At 39.6% G+C, this 24,708-nt stretch overlaps 1 long non-coding RNA gene across 2 annotated transcripts in view; it reads right to left on the bottom strand.

Moving 5' to 3' along the window:
• Positions 1 to 24,708, bottom strand: part of LOC126503159 (uncharacterized) — a 1,076,305-nt gene that overhangs the window by 523,449 nt on the left and 528,148 nt on the right. The gene's annotated exons all lie outside the window — the stretch shown is intronic.

Here is a 24,708-nt window from a genome sequence, read left to right as displayed (position 1 = left end):
ACACACATTTGCACATACTTTAAAATAGTAAAAACAAGTCTTTAAAAAGAAGAAAAATTCCCAATGGAGTTCCAATGGAAGATGAAAATGAAAGGTTAAAAGTAATAATTTATTTATTTTGATTTATTTATTTTATTCTACATGTGTGAGTGTTTTACCTATGCATAGGGGTGTATAATACACACACACACACACACACATGGTTTCAATGGGTATTAGAAGGGGGCATCAGATACCTTGAATCTAGAGTTACAGATGGTTCTGAGCCACCATGAGAGTGCTGGGTGCTGGGAACCCATCCAACCAGTTCTCTCAACTACCAACTAGCTAAGTCCCAAAATGATAATTTTAAAATTGAGGGCACTAGAGAGATGGTTAAAAACATGGACTTCTCTTGAAGTCACAGCCTCAAGACTGCTTGTACTTCCAGTTCCAGAGATTCTGATTCCTGTGTGATACTATGTAAAATTGCACCCACATCTAAGTGTCAACCCTCCCCTACATATACACTTTAATTAAAAATAAAATAAATTTTAAAGCATAAACCATTGATAATGAGCAGATAAAATGTTAATATAGATTCATGCTGGAATACAGATTAAGGACACGAACAAGACCACGCCATGTTAAGCAAGAGGTCTACCATCTGAGCCACACCATCCAGTCCTTCCCTCTATATTCTTTTATTAGGCAAATTATAGCTCACAAACAGAGTAGCCCACCTTCTCTCTCTGCTGGTCTCGCTCTAACTAGTGTAGACAGATTATTAGGAATGATCATACCTAGGCATTCGGATCAACAGTGGAGTTTTAGAAAGTAATTCCCTTAGCGGTGAGCAGTGACATACGTATCAACAAGCTCAGAGGGCCCAGGGGTTGAAGGCGGTGTCTGGGTAATAGCAATCCTTGACTATGCATCAATAGTGTGTCATGGTCAATTTCAAACTGACCAACATGAAACTGTGAAGTTAACTGTCTGATGAAATCTCTCCAGATCCTGCAACCGAGACAGCCTGTGTTTGTCCCAGAAGACCTTGACGTCCATTTCTACCCTTATCTAAATCAGAATGTCTAGATGTGTGTCCAGGATAAGTCTGTCTCACTTGGACCTCTTGTAAGGCAGTGTTTGACCTTGAGGCTGTACTGTCTCTGTGTCTTATGACTTGTAACCCTGAGAAGCTTACGCTGCCTCAGTTTTCTCTAGCTCTAACACAGTGACATTAAACACCGTCTCTATCTGGTAATTGTAAATATTAAATGAGTATATCTATCTATATCTACAGTTACATCTACATCTGTATCTCTCTCTCTCTTTCTCTAAGAGACACTTTGGAACAGCCCATCTCAGATGGTATGTCTCTATTGAGTCACTCCCCCAAGGGCTCAGGGAACCCTGTGAAAGAGGATGCAGAGAGACCAGAAGAGCCCAAGAGGATGGAGAACACCAAGGAAGCAGTGTCTTCCAGACGCAATGTATGAACTCACAGAGACTGTGACAGCACACACAGGACCTGTACTGGCTCAAACCACATGGACTTCCAGTGCTGAGAGTGAAAAGTCGACACAAGCTCCCACTGCTAACCAAGACGCTGTCTCCAATTGACACCCACTTGCAAAGTAAAAATAAATTTTCTGCAAAAGAGTTTACACAAGCCACTCTTTTAAGGGCAGGCTTTATGCCCAACATTATGGGCATTGTTTACTTTACAGGTCTTTTGTTTGTGTGTTATGGTGGGATTTTAAAAAAATGTGTTTTAATGGGCTTTGTTAGTTTGTGAGTGCAGGCATGCGTTTCTAGGTTTTCCTTTTTTCCCCCTCACATACAGTACATTCCAACTGTAGCCTCCCCTTCTTCCTGTCCTCCAAGTTGACCCCTACCTCCTCTCCCACCACTCAGTTCCACTGTTTCTCTGTTTCCCTTCAGAAAAGAGCAGGCCTCCCAGTGATATCAGCCAAACACGACCTAATAAGATATAATAACACTAGGCAAAAACCCTCATATCAAGACTAGACGAGACAACCTAGTAGGAGGGAAAAGGTCTTGTGTATTTTCTTTTTGACTTCTTAATTGCCTGTTCATTTTTCAAAAGAGAGAGAGAGAGAGAGAGAGAGAGAGAGAGAGAGAGAGAGAGAGGACATGGAGTTGTAGGAGTGGAGACTTGGGGGAAGATGCAGAAGTTTGGGGAGAGAAACCAAGATCAGAATATGTTGTAAGAAAAAAATCATTTTCAATAAAAGTTTAGGCTGAAGACAATTATGAATTTTAATTAGAATGACAAGTAAGATTCATAAACATTGCGTTGCATTCCTTCCTCTAGGCCGAGATGAAGAGGTTAAGGGGCATTTGATCTGCTTTAAACATTTCCCATCAACGTACCCCAAATGTGTGAACCTCGTTTAAGGATACAAGCTTCCCAGGCATGGGCATCACAGAGAGCACATTCCTGAACAGAAGTTTGGTCTCGCAGAGAGAGGCAGGCCTGGGCTTTGATGAATACTGAAAGCATGAATCAGTCCCTTGAAATGAATTTCTGAAGAAGAGCTTAAGGGTTCAGAATCACTGCTCACATCATTAAAAAGCTTCACTCCTAAGGAAGCCCCAGTTCACTTTAAATCATACAAGGTTAGAGCCAGAAGGCACGATGCAGGATCATTTCTCATTCACCTACCAGGGAGGAACTTGCTGTTAACTAGGTCTGAGGTTTAATAAGCGGCCCTTGAGCAAGCCTCAGGCACCTCAAATATTACTAATTTCTTGATTTTTTTTCTTCCATCACCTGAAATTTCTGGAGGAATTAGTACATTTATTTATTTGTGTGCATGTATGTGTGTGTTGCACACATACATGTGTGCTACAGCATGTGCATGGGAGGCAGAGGACAACATTCTGACCTTGAACCTCTCTTTCTGATCATGTGGGTACCAGATTTGAATTCAAGTCATCAGACTTGGCTGCAAACGCCTCTGCCTGCTGAGGCATTTTACCAGCCCTTCCAAAGAGATTTCTAAAAGGATCGCTGGAAGTTTCTGTTAGTATTTGACAGCTTGCTGTAAACAAAGAGAGAATTACTAAATGATAAAGGAACATCCTTGAAGGCAATTTTCAAACAATGCCATGGATTAGCTCAGAGGATAATTCTTGCAACAACAGAATAGCTGTAGTTTTATGTAAGATTCGGCTCTGAAGCAGGCTGTGGTCAGAACGAGCGTTATGAAAGATCCATCCCATGTAGGTGGCCACATTCCCACAGCTCTTTGCATATGGAGCTCTGTTTACAGTAGAAAAAAATGACAAGCTTGGAGGGGACAATTACAGTGTGGGCTGCCCAGCAAAGCACCAATTATGTTTCCTGCTTTGGACAGTTTCCTCGGTGGTTCAGAAGTCTAGGATTTCATCTTATTAAAAGTGTTTTAAGACTCCACACATGACGTGAATGATCAAGGAGGGAAGGGAAGGCAGCCAGCGATTCTATAAATTCATATTTCATCCAAGCCATGGCAAATAGTGGTTTCCATAAATTCTCCCATGAAACCTCATGACGAATGTGAAATCTGGGTTTCATAGCATTTTTTCAGACCTGGGATTAATACTTGGTAAGACTGTTCTGCAGCAATGGCTCTGACTTCAAATATTGTGGTCAATATTATAAGATGTAGGTAACTTATATGGAGGCAAAAGCATAGATGCCACGTCAATAAAGGGATTTGCCTGTAGAGGCATGCCTTCTTCTACAGGCTCTATGAGAGTGGACATAATATTCTATGCATCTTCACAGCAGAATATAAAAGAATGATCTCAGTTTAACTAGGAATATCCTAAATTGATAGGTGTAGAGCAACAAGGGCCAGTGAAAGAACACCCTTGTCCTGAGACAGGAGCCAAGGAAACACAGCCTGCCCCTAACCAACTCAGGAACTGAAAACCAACCAATCCCAGAGCACAACAACTCAGCCAGTCCTTGAGCATGAACGCCAACCAATCTCTGAGCTTGTCCCAAGCTCAAGAATCGAAATCCTACCAATCCCCACCTTGAAAATCTCCACCTTGGAAAGCTCCGCCCTGAGAATGCTACATAACTCCTGTACCTGTTCAGTTTGGAGCTGCCCCCCCCCCTTTTTTTTCCACCCTGGCAGAGGCAACCAGTCTCCTGGATTCCTCCCTTGCAATGAATCTCTTGAGTGGTGGTTTGCTGTAACAACGTTCTTCTGCTGGAGTAGAGTAGAACAGAGACGTAGCAATTTTTGCTGGAGCTGAGCAAACTGCTATATTTCTGCCGAGAAACGCCCTCGGTAGAGCAGAGCCTAGGCAGCTTTCGCCAGGGAAGAGCTTAACTGTTCTTCTTGGGCTGGAGAAACTGTCGCTTACTGGAGCTGAACTATTACACTCCAGGGAAGCTAACAGAGCTCTACTGTTTCTCCAGAGTAGAGAGAAGCAAAGCTGTGACCACCTCGCTGGGGGAACCCTTCCCTGCTGGAACAGAGTTGTTTCCTGGATCAAGGACTGTAACACTTGGCTGGGAAACTGTCCCCTATTGGAACAGAGGTGATTGCGCCGGGATACTTTCCTTTCAGAACGGTAGGTAATCCTTGGCTTCTGACTGCTGGGATACATTTCCCTTCCAAGCTGTAACACTTACAGGTATTCCTTGGCTTCTGACTGCCAGGATACCCTTCCCTTCCTAGCTGTCAGTTTTCCTAAGTTTTTAACTGCCAGGCTAGGAGACCTTTTCCCTTAGGAGCTGTAACACTTACAGTAGGCCAATTCAGATTTTCAGTGGCTGGACTTTCAAATGTCTTGCCTATAGAAAACTAAGATTCAATTTACTACCCCATTTTGGAAGTAGTGGTTGCTACGGTGTGAAGAGGAATGAAGATTCTGTAGATGGGGTGTTTTGGGGTTCTTGAGTATACATGGAGGATTGCCAGAATGGAAGTGACATAGTGGTCATTCGCTCAATGAACTTGTTTCTAAAAGTAATATTATCATGCTGAATAATTAGTATGTGTGTGAGTAGCAAATTCTGGAACATTCACCTCTAAGCAATATCTAACATTAAATCCTTTCTCATAAGACACACAGAGAGGGCTGGGAAAATGGGTCAGTGGGACTACAGTCCGCTGTGCAAGGGTGAGAATTTTAATTCGAATCCCAGGACCCCAGATATGGCAGCGTGTGGGTGGGTCTGTAATCCCAGTGCTTCTTCAGGGCGATGAGAGCTGGGAGCAGAGAATCATCAGAAGCTCATAGGTCAGATAGCCTGCTACACAAAGGAGCAAAAAATAAGAGACCCGATATTAAACAAGATGAAGAGCAAGTACTGACTCACGAGGCTGTCTTTTGCCCTCTACATGTGCATGATGGTACTCATATGTATGTGTTAATAATCATACATATACACACATACACACACATACACAGAATACAAAGATTTTTAAAAAAAATGGTATATAGTCTAATTTTAAGTAATTTTAAAGTTTAAAAAAATGGATGGAGTCACTCAGTGGGAACCTATACCACGTTTGGAAGAGTCCCATCTTCACTCAGAGCCAAACTCAAACAGGAAACCTCCTTCAGCTAGTGGGTCTCATCCCAGAGTTTAACCTGGGAGGATTTGAGGTCCGCAGAAAAGTAATCACAACAGCAATAGCAACAGCAAAACCCAACAAAATAGACAAAAGCATCCCAAATATTTTAAGGACATGGTCTTGTTGATATTCCCTTTATCTGGAAGAAATGTATTCAGAGCAGCGAGGCTTAAAATTCTCCTTTAAATGCTGACTACAATGTTGCTGCCAACTGATTGAATTCTGGCAAGAAGCAAATTTTTGTTACCCTTCTCTTTCTCTCTCTGCTCACTCCCCCTAAACAGAATTCTAGATGTTTTCACTATGGAGCTAAGTAGAAGAGGTAAAATGTGTCTTCAGGATGATGAGAAAACTATAAGAAAACTGAAGTTCTCCATTGAACTTCAGGGATCTGCCTAGATCTGGCCTCCCAGGAATGGATTTACAGCTGCTTGTTTCCCTGCCTAGCATTTACTTGGCGAGTCAGGGATTTGAACTTTGTTACTCACACATGTGATAAGTACTTTAACAACTAACAATCAAGCCAGCTCAAGAATAGCTAAAGAGTAACAGCCTAAGAACCTTCTGAACACTGTCTCTCTATACATTAGCTACCTTCTTATGTCCTCATGACATATGTGTTTTCCTGCAAAGATTTGATCTGAGAGTAACTTGAATGTTTCCATCATTTGCTATTGCTTCTGGCCCCAAACATTATCTGTCTTGCCACGAGGTATCTGGATAGACTTTCCCCTTTGTTAAACTGTGAACTCCTTAGAGACAGGGACTTGGTTTTTTGGTCTGTGATATTCTAGTGACTGTAACATACTGCCCCCTGAAAAGTTGCTTAAATGAATGCTATATTAATGTGAGGGTTTTGTTGAAGCTGAGCTCTCATGTCTCAAAGAAAGCCAAGGTCTTGGATAAAGACAGGGAAGAGAGACTATGCTGTGACAACACACATCCCTTCCTTTGTATGCAGTACGATTTCATTTATCTTCTTTTATAAGCTCCACATAGTCTCTCAGACCACAGCTGAATATTCTGTTGTTTGAATAATATGCTTAGAGATAAGAGTTCCAAAGATGGAAATCCTGCTGGAAGAGTCTGACAAAGGTCCTAAAGGAAGGTCCCAGAGTATTTACACAGCCGTTTATCAGATATGAATGCCACACACTTAGAAGGAAGGGATGCTTGCCGATGAGAGAAGAGTGTAATCAATAAATTAAAAAAAAGCTGAAGAAAGGTAGCAAAGATGTAACATGGACGTTATCACCAACAAGACTTCCAGGGGGGGTTGGGTTGGGATGACCATGCTGACCCATCCTAGTTAGCAAGGACACGTGGGTGTGTTATAGAGTGGAGTATAAGCACTGCACATTTCTCCGTAGTTACCAATAGAGTTGCTGTGTTCACTTCGGTGACGTCTCCATCTGCTGCAAAGAGAGCATGCATTGTTTGTTGTCACCATTTAAGAATCTATAGAAGTATTTAGAAATTTAAATCTGACATTTACAAGACTATTTATGTGCACTGAGAAGAATTCATTTCAGAATTTCCTCCAGTGGCAAATTTGTCATGTATATGTTTAGGGTAGTATTTTATTGTACAAATTTTAGGAGACATTAATTTATGTTTGCAGAAACTCAATGAGTATTTGCCTGGTGCTCATTAAAGAGCCTTGGAAGATTCCAAAGAGGTGGACAATTTAGTAGCTGTGAGATTTTCATCGTCTTATGGAATTATTCTGCTCTGCTGCATTCTCTATAGTAGGAAACTGAGGTGGATATGTTCACCCTATAGTTCTATAATTCTGCAGCGTGGAAGACAAGTAACATATTTCTTCACAGTACAAATATATAGCTACATACTGGGAGATGACCTAGCCAAATATACTTGTTTGCCCAACCCTAGTGTGTTCACCCCACTCAGTCCATCTCTGAGGCAGTCCTGTTCTGTGGGGTGAGGAGAGAAGTGAGCAGAGAAGGATAGAATGCTTCCAGGTTTTCCCAGCTGCAAGTAGCAGTCATCTTTCAATATCTCTAAGAACGCAATCTGTGTGCTACTGCAGCAGGTGGAAGGCTTTTAACTTCATATTCTTAGTGCCCACAAGAGTCTGTGGAACTAGACACTTCATTTCTCATGTAGAGTAAAGCATAAGCATCAAAGCCTTAGAGGAGAATAACGTGGCATTCCGTGGTATTCTACTTTCTCTCCTGAGTTTGAATTCGGAGCTTATTATTTTATTGACTGTTTATACTAGCTAGGTGATATTTTCATACTCCTCCTTCTAGATTAAAGATTTTATTGCTAGTACAATTATAGGGTAATAGAGTCCTTTATAGTCCATGTGGCTTATTAATTTTTGCTTTTACTTTTAGATGGGACCTCACTGTATGTCTCTGCCTGCTCACTTTGCAGACTAGGCTGACACTGACCTCACAGAAGTCGACCTGCCTTTCCATCAAGAGTGCTGTAATTAAGGCATGCACCACAACATCAGGGTCATGTGGTTTATTTAAAAACTTGACTAATGCTGTTGACTGTGTGTGTGTGTGTGTGTGTGTAGTAACATAACCACCATTGTTATGTTTCTTGCCATGAATTCTGTCCTCAGATCTCAGATCTGAGGGCTGACCCAGGCGGGTAGGTGTTTTTCATATTTTAAAAATGTACTTTTACATACTTTGACAGTAAGAGTTTTTCCTTTCCCCTGTCTTAATTCTGATTCTTTAAATATTTATCTTCTGTACTTCTCTGAGTTTGCAGAGGCATTCAGTGTCACCAATAAGACCACCAACACAAAGGTAAAGAATGGCTGATGGGTGTTGAACCAAGGGCGGCACAGAGCTTGTGGGAGTGGTCAGCCAATGTTTGGTCTAACTTGAGGCCCACGCCTGGAGAGGGAGCCCAAGCTCTACATTACCTGAATGTCCAGGAACCAGTAGCTGGATAGTCAAGAGACCTAGGGTAGAATCAAACACAACAAGCACACACAAACACACCACACACACACACACACACACACACACGAAGATAATCAATGGCATAATCCCTAATGATATTCTGCTATAATCATAGGTTGGTTCCTTGTCCAGTCGTCATCAAAGAGGCTTCCTCTGGCAGCAGATGGGAGTGGGTACAAAGACATACAACCAAACATTATACGGACAGAGAATATAAATTATATGGACAGAGAATATAAATGGAGGTTTTCACTGAGCCCCTCTTCTTGGAGATCAGGGAATTCTCTGGAAGAGGGGGAGGAAAGACGGTAGGAGTCAGAAGAAGATAGAGGACATCAGGAGAACTTGGCCCACCAAAAGTTCGAAACAGGGCTCACACGGACTCACAGAGAATGAACCAGAAAGCACAGCATGGGACCTGCATGGGTCTGTATCAAGTAAGTCCTCTGCATGTATGTTGTAGCCATTAGCTTAGTGTTTTTGTCAGACTACTAACAGTTGGAGCAGGTGTATCTCTGACTCCTTTGCGTGCTCTGGAGACTCTTTTCCTCCTACTGGGTTGCCTTGTCCAGTCTTGCTTCATCCTGTTTGACTGCCATCCCTTGAATTCCTGCCCTTTTCTGAAGATGAAACAGAGGGGAATAGATCTGGAGAAGAGGGGAGGTGAAGAGGGGAGGTAGGAGGAGTGGACGGAGAGGTTACTGTGATTGAGATGTATGAGGGGAGAATCTATTTTCAAAAATAAGAAAAAGACTGGCTGATGGAAGGAAAAAGGAGAGATAGCTTATTTTAATTATCAATGAGCAAATCTGCTAGTGAGGGAGGAAGTGGGGAAGAAAGTGGGTGAAAGAAAATCTATGGACTGGTGAGATTGTTTGGTGATTAAAGACTCTGCCGGTCCCCAGGCCCCACATGGTGGAAGGAGGGAGCCCACTCTTCCCAGTTGTCATCTGACCCCCACAAACATCCTGTGCCTCAATTCCCTAAACAAATAAATAAACAAACAGGTAAATGTAATGAAAATTCAGACAAAGAAAATCTGGGACAGAAGAATGGTAGAGAACTTTATATTCAAAATCAACAGGTGTTGTAAGAGGCCTCTTGTTTGTTTCCCTGACACCCAGACTCCCGAAATAACCACACAAAAACTGTATTAATTAAATTACTGCCTGGCCTATTGGCTCTAACTTCTTATTGGCTAGCTTTTGCATCTGAATTTAACCCATTTCAATTAATCTGTGTATCACCATGTGGTTGTGGCTTACTGGCAAGTTTCAATGGCGTCTGTCTCTGGAGGGGCCTCCATGGCTTCTCCCTGACTCTGCCTCCTTTCTCCCAGCATTCAACCAGTTCTGTTCTGCCCTGCCATGGGCTCAACGCAGTTCTTTATTAATCAATGGTAATCATAGCATACAGAGGGGAATTCCACATCAAACAGGAACAAAGCTTCCATTTTCAGTCCGTCAGCAAGTATTCTAGAGAAAAAAAAAATCCTTCAGTAAAACTTTGCAATTGCAAAACGTATGGTAACCATAACTGCTGATGCACTGCAAAACGCATACTAAAAAGATAATTTCCATCCTTTGTTCTATTCCAAATTAATGTAATGTGCTTGTGGGTGTTTTATTTTATTTTTATTAGTTTTTAAGGTTAAACTACAAAGCAATGGGTTTCATTTATGGCGTTTTCATATGCAAGTACCATCATGCTTTGCCCCTAATCAGCTTATTCCCCCACACTAATCTCTGGGAACCCTGTCTGCCTGGTTCCCTTCCTTCTCCCAAATAGTTACTCCTTCTGATTTCTCATCACATTTTCCATTGCATTCCCAATCCCACTCATAATCTCTTTCCCTCTCAGGACTTCCTTTCCAGTTTCATGACCTATACTTTCAGACCTGTACAAAGTTAGATAAATACTTCACACACACACACGCACACACAAACACACACACACACCTTAAAGTCTAGGCTCCACATATCAGAGAAAACATGCAATAATTGTCTTTCCTAATATGGCTTATTTTATTACCATAATCATTGCCTGCTGTGTTCATTTTCTTGAAAAATGTCATGATTCCATTTTTGTAGCTGCATAAAATCATATGGCTCACGTGTGCCACATTTTCTTTAATCATTTGGCTGTTGATAGACACTTGGGTTGGTGGCATTTCCTGACTATTGGAAATAGGGTAACAATAGACATGGATGTGGTATGTGTGTGTGTGGGTGTGTCTAAAGTTTGTTGATCAGAATCCTTCCCTTATATTCCCAAGTGTGATATAGGTGTGGCACGTGGTAGTTCTGTTTTCAGTTTTCTGAGAAACATCCAGATGTATTGCTGTCAAATTCGTACTCGCCAGTGATGAATAAGGCTCCTCTTTTCTCACATCCTGTAGTGTTTGCTGTCACTCATGTCCTGGCTGACAATTGTTCTGATCCTTGGGTGAGCTGGACCCTCACAGCAGCGTTAATGTGAATTCCCCTGATGTCCATGGGTGTTGAGCACATTTTCAAGTCTTTACTGGCCATTTATATATCTTCTTTTGATAAACTGCCTCTCTTCCTTTCTAATTATTGACTGTATTTTTGCTTGTTTTTAAGTAATTTGTTTACTTTTATTTTATGTGCATTGGTGTTTTGCCTTTAAGTATGTCTGTGGGAATGTACTCTTAACCCTGAGCCATCTTTCCAGCCCATATTTTTGCTTTTTATCTTTGCAATTCTTTATATTCTAGATATTAATTAACTATCTGCTGTGCAGCTGTCAGATTTTTTCCCTATCATGGTTTCTGTCTCTTTTCTCCTATTGCTTCTTGTCCTGAGCAGAGGCTTTCGAATCCAAGGTAATCCTGTTTGCCAATCCTTGTGAGTGTTTTCTCTGCTGCTAGACTTTGTGTTTCAGAAGAGTCTTGCCTAGGCCTGTATCTTGCAGTGTTTTACTTACTTTTTCCTCTAGTGATAAATGCTAAATTTCTATGGCTTTCTTGGTGTTTATATGGGTGTCTGTGCACATCTATGGTCTTGTTGGTTCTTTTGCAAATGTGTTATCATATATAGTTTAGCAATATACCTACCCCTGGTATTCCTGAAGGTAAATAGAAACTAAGTCTGATTTCTTTTCATTTTTTCTGTAGTCCCATTTTAAATTTTCAACAGCTATAACTGTAAAATGGATACCATTCAATCTACGTACATATTTCCATGTCAATGATATTTTTTTTTCTTTCCAGGAGTTTCTTTCCTTCTCTTTTATTGTTGCAACCGTCATATCATTATTTTCTGGTTCTTTTTGTTTCATTGCAGTGAGACTTAATCAAAAGCATTCATTTTTTAACATTAATCACAACTGCTAAACCCCTTAATGTCACCTTCCTATGAGGGCTGCCTGGACCAACTTGTAGTCACATAAATAGCATTAGAGGACTCACCCTCTCTTGTCTTCACTACGTTTCAGATGTTATACATATTTTAAGTTTTGCTGACATACTCAAACTGCAACTTCAACTTCCACTTTTCTAGGTAGCAGTGAGGCAGAGCATCTTTTCATGTTAGTTAGCTAATTGAATTTTACCTTTTGTTTATTATATATTTATAGCCTTTATCAGTTTACTTAATCTATTTTTTTAAAAAATCAGAGGCATTCTTTTTGCTTATTAAATTTAGTAGCTCTATCATAGAACAACATTTTCCTCTTTTGTCAATTTGTCTTTCCTTTGTTTGCAGTGGTTTTACCATGTATGTTTTTATTCTTCAAAGTCCAACTGTGCTTCCTTAAATTTAGGACTTGGATGAAGATAGGACGTGGACCCAGAGCGCCAACCCTTACCTGAGGAATTCTTGACAGTTAATAGCTCCTAGGAGAGGGAGGATGAGGTTCCTTAAGAACATTACCTCTGGCAGGTCAACCACGGTCCAGCAGAAATCACACATCCATGCGTACACACATGGGAAGCACAAATTGGACTTGATGGGAGGAAAAAGAAAAGAGGACATAAAGTTGGGTAGGTCAGGAAAAGTAGTCGATTCATAGGGGGAGGGCCTCATATGGCTAAGACTCATAGCAGGAGAAGAATCAATTTAAAAAGGGAAAATTATGACCTTGGAACAGCACATCTTGCACATAAAGGTTTTCTCTGTTTCAGGGTTGTGAAAAGTTCTCATAATTTTCTAATTTTCAAATTTTCACAAATATTTTTGCATGAAAGTTTTATCCATCTGGAATTCATCGTGGCATATGGTGAGAGGTAGATGGTACAGCTTGTTTGCTTGCAGAGAGAGCCAATAATGCCAGGATCATTTAATAATATACCAACCATTTCCCACTGAACTGAAATGCCATTTCTGTGGATTTATTTCTGGGCTCAGTTTCATTCCATAGATGTATTTGAATATTATTGCATTGGTGCCAGAGTGCTTTGGTTGCAATAATTTCATAGTAAATATAAACATCTGGGAAAGTATGCATTCACTTTGCTACTACCTCTTTTCAGAATTATCCTTCCTAACAAAGATGCTCATAAAGTATATTAAACCTTAAATAAAATTTTCCTTTCCTCCTCAATCAAAAGTAATTGCATTAAAATTGTGCCAGATAAATTATTATTGATGGAAGTGTTTTGACCCAAATTTTCATATTGAATAAGCATATTTTAGATATTTGTGCCTTCATTATTTTTGTTTGCTATCTTAAGTGTCGTATTTATAACTTTCATTTAAGCTTAGTTTTTTTCCAGTATGAAGGGCACTATACAGTCAAGTTATAATCAGGTTAGCAAGTTATCATAATGGTATTATCTGTCTTTTTAATTTCTGTCATTTTGGGGGCTTTATAACCATATCTACTTATGATCTTAGCTGGCCTTTCCTTGATTTACTGTTGTTTTTGAGGCAGTTTCATAGCTTTATTGACAGTTTGGTTTCTAAAGTGACTGCTCAGGTCTGTAGTGTTGTCTCTTTAATATTGAAGCGTGGAATCTTTTGCCGATGTATATGATTTTTGTTGGTTATAAAATCACAGCTATTTTACCCAGTTTTGGAACTTGCTTAAAGAAACGGAGGACTTTCAGCAGAGGTTTCCAATTTTACCATAACTTAATTTAGTGATCTCACTGGGACTTTCTATTTTCATTTGAAATATCTTTGGTATCCCAAAGACATATGTAAACATTTTCACCAAAGAGTTTTTACATTTCGCATTTAAATCTTCAATCTACCTAATGTTTGGTTTCAAAAATTAAACCATATAGAATTTAGCTCATTTTATTCCACTTGGTTGCCCAGCAGACCTAGAATTGCTCATGGACTGGTAGTCCATATGTTTATCATATTTCATACTCGGGCAGTGCCGTTCTCCCCGAGGCAACAGTGCACTCTAGCAGAGCTTGGCAGAACGTCCAGGAAGTATTACCACTTGTCTTTCATTTGGCTTCTTCTTTGCCTTTACAATTAAGTATGGAATTCAGATCACTAGTTGTAGTGATATTTCATGTGTATTTTAATAAATGAAGCTTGCCTGAAGTACAGAGAGCAAAACAGCTGCACGGATCAGCCTTACAGACCGGGCAGTGGTGACACACACATTTAATCCCAGTAGCCACACCATTTTGCCATAGAAACCAGGGGTAGTGGTGGTGTACACCTTTAACCCCAGCACTAGAGAAGAATATAAGATGAGAGAAGACAGATCTCACACACAATCTCATCCTGGAGGCAGGATCACCATTTTGAACTGAGATATAGATAAGAGCCGGTAGCTGACCATTATGAATTAAGCTGCATTTTATAAGGTTTTAGACAACTAAACTATTTCCATATACATACAAGGCAACCCAATAGGAGGTTTGAGTCTAAAAAGAGAGCAGGCAGAAGAATCAAAGATATACTTGCTCCCATTATTAGCAATCAAACAAAAACACCAAGCTAACAGTTTTAATATAAGCAGAAGACCAGGTGTACACCCACGGAGGCCCCATGCTTGAGAGCCCATATGTACCCTGATAGCTGATTCGGTGAATCATGTTCCCCTGGTGTCCTCCACGGCCTCTGACTCCCAAAGTCTTTCCTTACCTGCTTCCATGTGGTTCCTTGAGCTCTGAAGGGAGAGACCCAGTGGGGACCTCCAATTTAGACTCTTTCTCCACAGAATGTCTGGCTATGGGTCTCTGTACCTGCTCGCTTCTGTTCCTGGAGGAAACCTATTTGATGATGACTGACAAGGCAGTGACCTATGAGTATAGAAGAATATCAATCTATTTAACTTAAAGCCCACACCATGAGAGGAAGCTCATGCCCTATACAGCCTGAATGGCCAGGAACCAGAGGTTGGACAACCCAGAGACAGAGAGTAGAACCAAACATACATGAAAACATCCTAATTTGTATTGGCAGTTACTTACAAGTTTTAAGTTCATTCTCATTTACTTTGCCATGGATAATGCATAAAAGTTCTAGTTTCTCCATGTTGATAGTTTCTAATATGGGTCTTTTAAATGCTAACACTTACCCCGAGCTCAATACAACATTTCATTTTTCTTTTAATTAGCACTTTCAAATATCCATTACTACTGAGTACCTTTTAGTATACTCTCAAGCCACCTGCATGCCTTCTTTTATGATAGGTCCTAATCTTTTCCTAAGTTTAAATATTTTTGAGATTTTGTTTATTTTTACTTTATGTGTATACGAGTGTTGTATTTTTAAATGAAGAGTTTATTGAGAGGAGGGCAAAGGGGAGATAAGAGAGAAAGAGAAATACAGAGAGAAAGAGAAAGAAGAGGCAAGGACCAGCTTGTCTCTTCAGAGAAGCAGTGGGAAGAGAACCATATATGAAGTGTTTACTGAGTGTTTTGTCTGTTCACCACATATATGCAGTTCCAACAGAGGCCAAAAGAGGGCATTGGATCGGTTGGACCTGGAATTAAGATGGTTGTGAGTAGCTACGTGGGTGCTGTGAATGGAACTTGGATTTGAGAAGAGTAACCAATACTTGTATCTGCTGAGTTATTTTTCCAGACCATGAATATCGTTTTACAACGGGATTATCTTTTCATTGAGTTAGAAGAGATTTATAGTTTATAAGTTGTTTGCCATATATATATATGTTGTCATAAGCATTTTCAGTTTGGGGTTGATTTTTCTATTTTATTAGTAGTGTTTGGTCCTGAGTTTTCTACTTTATTAATAGTGTTCCAGGTTGAATTTTCTACTTAATTATAGTGTTTCTTGTAGAAGAAATTTTTTATACTCTAATTTCTCACTTTTACAAAACGCTCTGTTTTAAGCTGTTATATTATATAGAGCTTTACCTTCTCTAAGGCTATAAAGATTCCTTTTATGTTTTCATCTAGAAGTTTTAGAGTTTTAAAGCTTATGTACAGCTTGCTGTTTCACCGAGATGTGACTTTTGTATATAATATGAATAAGAATCAAATTCGTTTCTTTCCCATGCAGATACCCGCGTGTTCAACAGCACCTGTTTAAAAACTGTTTTTCCTTTCCCAGAATTATAATGCAAAAAATCATGTAAGTCTAAATAAATACATGTTGCTCTGCATTTCCCATTGCATTTAATCTAGTTACATTTCTATTCCTAATGAAATCTCCACATGGTTTTGACAATTGTATCGTGTACAGTTAAGTCTTCAAATCAGGTAGTATGAGTTGTAATGATGAAATTAGATTATATGCAAGGAGATCTTGGCTATATTGAGATCATGGCACTGTAGTGAATATATGATTTTACCATACTATCAACTCAGTCATGAACATTGAAATTTGTGGGTGAGTTTGATTTATTGATCATATGAATGCTTGAAAACAGAAAGTTCTAAGTCCCTTTTATCCTATATATATTTTTTTTAAAAAAAATTGGAACCTAGAACTTATGTTTTAAAATGATTCTCAGTATTTTTATGTATTTTGTTTTTTACCATGGTGAATGCCTTGACATTGTAGACACATTTTTGAACAAGCTCTCAAATGCGACAGACAGCAACAACAGGCATTGTTTTGACTGAGAGTATTGTATAATTATGACTGTTCACTGCCATGACAGAAATGCTCATTGCAAACTACCATGCCCACAAATTCTTTTAGTTTGTAGAAAGTATATTTATAAAATGGAATTTTGAGGTCTACATTTTTAAGCTAGGTGTTCATAGAACAACTAGTTACCCCTCAGTTTTTTCAAATTAATATGATTGCCCATTTGCATTTGCTTTTATTTCTCCTGCTTCTTGGAATGATGGACTCTTCCCAGAATCCTAAAGAGATAGAAGAGGTATATATCTATATGAAACTCTGACTCCATGCCAAATTCCATCTAAACTAATTTATTAATTTTAATGCAAATGAGGGAAATGATGATGGTATGTTAACTATTTGATTACTAATTTTTGCCTGTCACCATTATTAGCCTGCCTTCTTAATTTTCATTAATCTCATCTTGATTTCATTAAGATTCTGAATATTTGCTTTCTCAACTGCCTCATAACTTACATAAAGATGTTCTTTGGGAATTTTTTGCTTATTAGATAGAAGTCTGCCTATTTAAGTCAATTGTTGTCCCATGATAAGAATGCCATTTGTGGAGTCAGGAGGTCTGGCATTTTGTCCCTGTTCTACATCTGAAGAGTTGTGTGCCCTTGCCTATACTCCTATGGGGTTCAGGTTTCTGATTTGTTAAATGAGTAGGTTGATTTTAGATGATCCTTGAGATCTTGCACAGCTTCAATATCTCAGAATTAAAATTTCATCAAAGTTCTTCATCAGAAATTCCATTCTCCACATAGACTCCCAAGACTGGGGACTAAATGAGTTTATTTGGTTCCTATATCAATTTTGTTCTAAATGAACCCACCCTACAGATGATGTCAATTAGGTTATTTAAGGGAGTATACAGCCCTGAACCCTCCTACTAATTCTTTTTTTTCATGTTTTCTAGATGGTTTTTATCTCTTGTTTCTAATCATTTGTCATAGATACATTAGTATTTACTCACTGTGACCCAGAGATTAAATTTAGTTTAGCAGTAACACTAATTTTGTTTACTAATTTTTGAACTTATATGGACTTCTCAGCTTTTTAATTATTCATTCAAACATCACTTTTTGGTTTATTATGACACTGTTTATTCTGTATTTGTTTTTTCGAGACAAGGGTTTCTGGTTGTCCTGGAACTGACTCTGTCCTAGAACCAGGCTGGCCTAGAACTCATAAAGATCAGTCTGCCTCAGACCCCCCAGCCCTGGGATCAAACACATGTGGTACCACACCTGGCACTGTTTACTATCTTAAGAGAAATAGCCAGGTGGTGGTGGTGCAGGCCTTTAACCCCAGAACTTGGGAGGCAGAGGCAGGTGGATCTCTTTAAGTTTAAGGCGAGTCTAGTAAAAAATATCTAGTTTCGGGACAGGCACCAAAGTTATTCAGAGAAACTGTTTCAAAAAATTTACATACATACCTACATGCATACCCACACACTTGTGTGTGGGTATGCATGTAGGTATGTATGCAAAATCCCTGAGTTTTGCATATGCCAATAGCTTTTAGAGTTCTTGTTATTCATTCCTTGTATGATTAATATCCAGGTTATCATCTAATTAAAATTCAACAGGAAATTTGTTCCTATTAGTGATTGCTACCAAATACTACTACTACTACTACTACTACTACTAATGTATATTTTAAAATATTAACTCTCTTAAGGATTTTTTATAATCACTTTGCAGTTTATTTGTGAATTATACAGGTGATCATGTTTAATGACAATGAATGAGTTGTCACATGTTTAGTAATCCCACATCATTTCTCTAGTGAAATATCTGCCAATATTTCCATAGGTGATATTAATTTGGAATGCTGGCTATTAGCTTTCTGTATATTTTAGAAACAGTTCTTTATCAAAAGTATGCTTTAAACATATTTTCTGCTACTTAAGTGTTGGGACCAATTGGAGTCCTGGCCTTCAGCTGCTCGTCTCTGCTAGCGCCTTCTAATTGAAGTTACTAAAAGCTGTGCCTTGCCTAGAGGATCAAAGGATGGGATTTTCATCTGTTGGCCATTGTCTGCTGGGTATTTAAGCCTCCATGGTGCTATTAAAGAAGGGCTTTTGTACCATTAAAAAAAAAGAGTCATAGACTATGTGAACAAAATCCCCAAACACCAGACATGAGAAACCCTCTTTTGAATTGTTGGTCAAAGTTGTCCAAGAGATTCCCAAAACATAAAAGCTATTGCTCTTGCCCTTGGTTGCCACCTAGAGACAGAAAGTAAGTCCCTAGTACTGAAGACACCATGTACTTCAGAAACAAGTCACAGAAAAACTGAGCTGGATCAGACCTGAAAGCTTCCTCCCTGAGGGCTAACTTTCCTGGTACCGGAAGGCACCATGCAAGATTTCAAAGAAGAAAAGCATTCAAGAGTATTTTTTCAGTTGTGATGCCTATGAACCATATCAAGAGCCAGCACAGAATGATAACCCTAAGGGTTTATTAGGGGAATGCTTGTCTTGATGGAAACCAGCATCTCTCTAGTTAGACTTAAGACCTGCTCAACAAGAGGGAAAGCATGCCTGGCAATGGTAACCTAGCCACATACCTTGAGCTAGAGAAGTCATTGATCTTGAGACTCTACAACAGTTGCTTAATTAAGTCAGAATAGTCAATCCCTAGGTATATTCGGAATATTTTATCTTTCTACCTGCAGATAGCTGTAGTCCTCATCATTTACCAAGGAAACATCACTTTGCAACATATGGGCACCATTCCAGACAACCATTACAAATTAAAATGCAAAGCTGTGGCGCCCAGTCACCGCTGATACATTTATAACATAGCTGCGCTCAAGGCTCATGAATCAGTTTGGAAATGTGACAGGATGATTGTGAGAGCTGGAGGAACAGGAAGTTTGCTGTGAGAGTGTGTCTTCTAGAAATGCTAGAGAAACTGTCCCCATGACGTCTACAAACACAGCTGCCGAAACATGAGTTGGACAAGGACACCAAAAGACAAGCTATTGTGAAAGGGGGAAAGCTCCCATGCCTCCCACTCTGCTGTGGGATTTCCCCCCTGTATGCTGTGAATATGTTTTATTACCATTGGTTAATAAAAAAGCTGCTTTGGGCCTATAGTAGGGCACAATATAACCAGACAGGAAATCTGATATGTGTGTGTGTGTGTGTGTGTGTGTGTGTGTGTGTGTGTGTGTGTGTAAGCGGAGTCAAAGAGGTGTCATGTAGCTGCCAAAGGAGAAGGACATGCCAGAACCTTACCCGGTAGGCCACACCCCGTAGCAGTACAAAATAATAGAAATGGTTTAATTTAAGATGGAAGAGTTAGTTAATAATAAGCCCAATCTAACAGGGCAAACAGCATTGTAATTAATATAGGTTCTATATGAGATTAATTTGGTCCTAGGGAGCTGGAAAATGAAGAAGCAGTCTCTGTCTCCATTACCCCAATCTAACAGGGCAAGCAGCATTGTAATTAATATAGGTTCTATATGAGATTAATTTGGTCCTAGGCAGCTGGAAAATGAAGAAGCAGTCTCTGTCTCCATTACCCCAGACAACAAACTACAGACAACTGAAGAATTTTGGGAATGAGAGAAATAGTCTTCCCCAGGGAAACGTACACCAAAACCAAAAGGCCAGCTCTGTGAGGGTTTCTATTGCTGTGATAAAACACCATGATCAAGACAGACTTGAAGAAGCAATGGTTTATTTCTAATTTCATGTCCACATCACAGTCCTTCATGAAGGGAAGTCAGAGAAGGAATTTAAGGCAGGAACCTTGGAGTCGGAATTGAAGGAGAGTCTTGCAAATGCTGCTTACTAACTTGTTAATCATGGCTCTCCTAGCTTTTTTTCTTACAGCATCGAGAACCAGCAACCCAGGGTGACATCACCCACAGTAATCTGGGTCTTCACATATCAATTATTAACCAAAAAAATCTACTACAGAATTACCTACAAGTCAGTTTTACAGAGGCATTTTCTCTATTGAGTCTCAAATAACTCTAACTTGTGTCAAGTGTGACATAAAACTAATCAGAGCACACACACACATATACATACACACATTTATGTATGTATATACAATAAAGAAACAAAGAAAAAAGACTGAATTCAAAAGAGAGAAAGCAGGGGCTCATGGAAGGATTTGGAGAGATGAAAGAGAAGGAAGAAATGATGTAATTATATTAATTTATATCATAATAGTTTAAAAAGTTATTTTTTTACCAAATATCTTTTCTTTGTAGCCCAGTAACCCTTACATCTACTAGAAATGCAGTCTTGCGTTTTAGAACCCGCTAAAGGTAAAATTAAAGCAAGTTGAGTTACTAGATCATCACTCTCTTCAGCAAGCAGAATTGTTTACAGCAGGTGAGGTTTCTAGCTGCCCACAGTCTCACTTTAGATAAGCATCCTTAGAGTGATATGTGCCCATGAGTTGCTTGAAAGTTCGAATATCTTCAATAGAATGTCTCAACCAAGAGTGCTTAAAGTTCTATTTGATTTGGTCAGATCTATTCCTACTTCTAATCTGTTCATAGGACTGTTGATGCTGTTTATGTCGTATCCTATGCTAATGAAGCACAGAGCACTGTAGTATCTAGTATTCCTTTCTAACTCTATCTGTCCTTTGTTCCAGGCAGCTTTTTATACACTTAACAACATACAATGTCACAAAACCATTATCATAATCATAACACTCTTGGCCTTTTGGTGAGAAGTAGGGTAGTATTGGCAAAGTTGAGTATTATGTCTGAGGCTATACAGAAAGAATCAGAAGGTTTGTGTCTAGTCTTACTGCATCTTGGTATGCTGTGTTCAGCTGATGTCCCTGGGAGGCTTTCTATTTTCTGAAGGGAAAGGAAGGGAACTGGGGTACAGGCGAGGTAAGGGGGTGGGTTAGAAGGAGTGAAAGGAGAGGAGGCTACATTCTGGATGCATTCTAGGAGAAAAGAATAAATGGAAAACAGAAAAAATAACAGTAATGTTAGTAAAAAAAAGAGTTAAAAATTCAAATGATGTTATCATACAGTAGTAATTCATCATTAGGTGTTTCCAGGGCTTTAAACAGAGGTTAGAATATTGAAACACTAAGCATTATATACAAAGAAATAATAGTCTTTTCATGGAAGAAGATTAAATAGTGAGGTCAGATTCAGTACCCATTGCCTCCATGTCAAACTGTGAGTGTTCAACACCGTTGGACTTTTCACAGCCGAGTGGGAAGAGTGTGAACAGTGTGACTGCAGGTTCCATCTGACTGGGGCTTCCACTCCTGGCAATGGTAGATAAGATAATTCAGTGCAACTCTATGCTGCAAAGAGCTAGAAATGTTGAAGGCAAATGAAAATATCTGCTTGAAAGCATTGATAAGCTAACAAGATGGTGAGGAATTATGGGGTCAATATATGGGGGGAAGTGCAGGGAAGTCCAGGGCAGCATTTGGGTCAGATCTCCTTCTCAGCATCACCTGCTGATCATGAAAGAAGTAGCAGAGAGGCTGGGAGCCTGGCAACACCTTTCAGCGCTCCATGGAATCGAAGGAGCAGAGGCACAGAGTAGGTCAGGGTGAACCAGGAGTAGACTGGACATGTATCTGGACTTTGGAAGAGCTCCTACTGATCATAAGATAAAAACAATGAGAGAAGGCAAAAGACACGAACAATCATTTCACGACACAATGTCCGAAATGAGCGGTATTTCAGTCACCAGAAATACTCTAATCAAGAAGTCAGGATGTCAGGATTGGAGGGAAAGAACTTCCAGATGGCCACTGAAATGAATTCATGGCTGGAGGCAGCCTGGCATGAAGGTGAAGCTGTAAAACTCCAGGGGAAACACGCATGCCCATGCACAGATTGGAAGGCACATATAAACATAACATGATCTAAACCTTTCATCCATATCTTTCTCCTCTTCCTGCAGAATTCATATACATGGAGCAATGTGAGAAAACACACACACTCATTTTCACATTACTTCATAGTTACTACTGCCTTGTAATTCTACTGACATATCTGGAAGTTTATTAACACTCACACTGGCTATTTCATGTGGGTGATGAGCCCACTGAAGTCTGTCAATGTGCTTTTGACTCAGTGTTTGTCTTGATTTTTTCTTGCCTCCCTATCCTGGCCTCTATTTAGAGTATCCACTTGCTTTGGCTGGTATGCTATGTCCCATTTCCACGAGAGCCAATACCATGCAGTCATTTTAATTCACTATCGGAGAGTTCCAACATTTGTGTCAGAATCAAGGCCAGGTCTGATGTTTGCCTTGTGTTCACTAATTGCGTTCTTTCCCTCTTTGTGTCGTTTTGCTGGAATGTTGGGCATATTGTATCAGATGATAGGAGTTGAGGGAAACAGGCTGTAATAGGAAATTTTGTATTCATTTGGCTACATTGTTTATGTTTGCTATGGCTACAAGTGCTGGAGGCTTTTAATTTCTATAATGCCCTTGTTTTTCTGTCCATTCTTGATTTAGGGGATTCCCTAATTACTGTCTCAAAAAAAAATCTCTTCCTTGCAGATTTTCAACTTTAAAGTGTTGCTATTATACTGGAGCCCTGCTGATATGGTGGTAAAAGCAAGAAAATGAGGATTTTACAATCCTCAAATTATAATTTTTTATAATTTCCAACAAATCTCCCAAGTTTAGTTTTTCAAAAGACTTGTGAATTTGGGACTTTGGGACTTCCCAAGTTTTCTTCAAAAAGTGTTTCTGCACTGATAGAAGATTCTTGCTCCTCCTCACCCTGCTATTTCCATGTCTAGATTTCGTGGTCTCAATCCACTTTTTTGAGGTTGTGGTTCTTGTTGACTCTCAAACTCCCCCTCCTCCAGTGGGAAGAGAAGGCTGAAAGAGGATACAATTATGAGAAATTCCTCCCTTCATTTGGAAGATATAAAATATCTGAAACTACTCTTTGTCTATCCCGGGAGATAATGTCTGTCCTAAACAGGAATGGGTTGAAATACAGTGATCACTTTCCCCCTCTTCCAGAAGGATCCTGTGAAAACCATAAGGATCTTCTACTCTTGAGCTAGGCCAGCTTACACATTGTCTATGGATTTCTCACTATTAAGTCTAGATATTGGTTCAGGGCTCTAGTAGATTGTGTTCACTCAGCTGTGAGCTCCAGAGGCTCCAGATTTGGTGGGAGGAGATTGTCCTGAAGCTTCAGTTTTCTGAGGGGCTCAAGAAAAGTGGGTGGGTGCACGAGGGGTACACCCACCCACGGAGACAGTGGGGCTGATCTATTGGGAGCTCACCAAGGCCAGCTGAACTGTGGCTGAAAAAGCATGGGATAAAACCGGACTCTCTGATCATGGCGAACAATGAGGGCTGATGAGAAGCCAAGGACAATGGCACGGGTTTTGATCCTACTTCAAGTTCCGGCTTGGTGGGAGCCTAGCCAGTTTGGATGTTCACCTTCCTAGACGTGGACGGAGGGGGGAGGACCTTGGACTTTCCACAGGGCAGGGAACCCTGACTGCTCTTTGGACTGGAGAGGGAGGAGGAGAGGAGTGGGGGGAGGGGAAGAAGGGTGGGAGGAGGGGGAGGGAAATGGGAAGCTGGGAGGAGGCGGAAACTTTTTTTTCCTTTTCTCAAAAAAAAAAAAAAACCCAAAAATTTTTTTAAAAAAAGTAAAGCTGGTGATTTCTGATGCATATAGATTTTTCTCAGCATAGATGAGATTAACAACTTACAATCTTTACATGTAGGAGTCGAAACCAGAACTCTCATACTCTTTATAACACACCACAGTTAATAAACCCAAATTCCTTCACAATATATTAGACAAACATAATGTAGTGATCCATAGCAACAGCAATGAGCATAAAGGACTGAGTTATAGTCATAATATGAAGCAAGTATAACAGCAAAGAACAAATTAAAAATTGCACAATGAAAAGTATGGACTAGTAACAAAATTCGGAATAGTATTTACCTTTACAAAGGAGAACAAACGTAGTTATTGGAAGAAGAACATAAGAAGGACTTCCTATTTCTTTTTAGATTGGTAGCAATTGTATAGGTGCTTGTTTACAGTATTTCTTGGGGAAAAAATTAGTATGTGATATCCAAGATAAAATCTATTTGAAAGAGAACACCAAACACCACATCATATATTTTCTAACATATTTGGAGATTCTTAAAAT

Source organism: Alexandromys fortis, unplaced genomic scaffold, assembly GCF_014885135.2.
Source record: "Alexandromys fortis isolate MF-2015 unplaced genomic scaffold, M_Fortis_MF-2015_v1.1 scaffold_43, whole genome shotgun sequence".
Classification (NCBI taxonomy): domain Eukaryota; kingdom Metazoa; phylum Chordata; class Mammalia; order Rodentia; family Cricetidae; genus Alexandromys; species Alexandromys fortis.
Note: the sequence above shows the minus strand (reverse complement) of the source record. Positions and strands in the feature narration are given on the sequence as shown.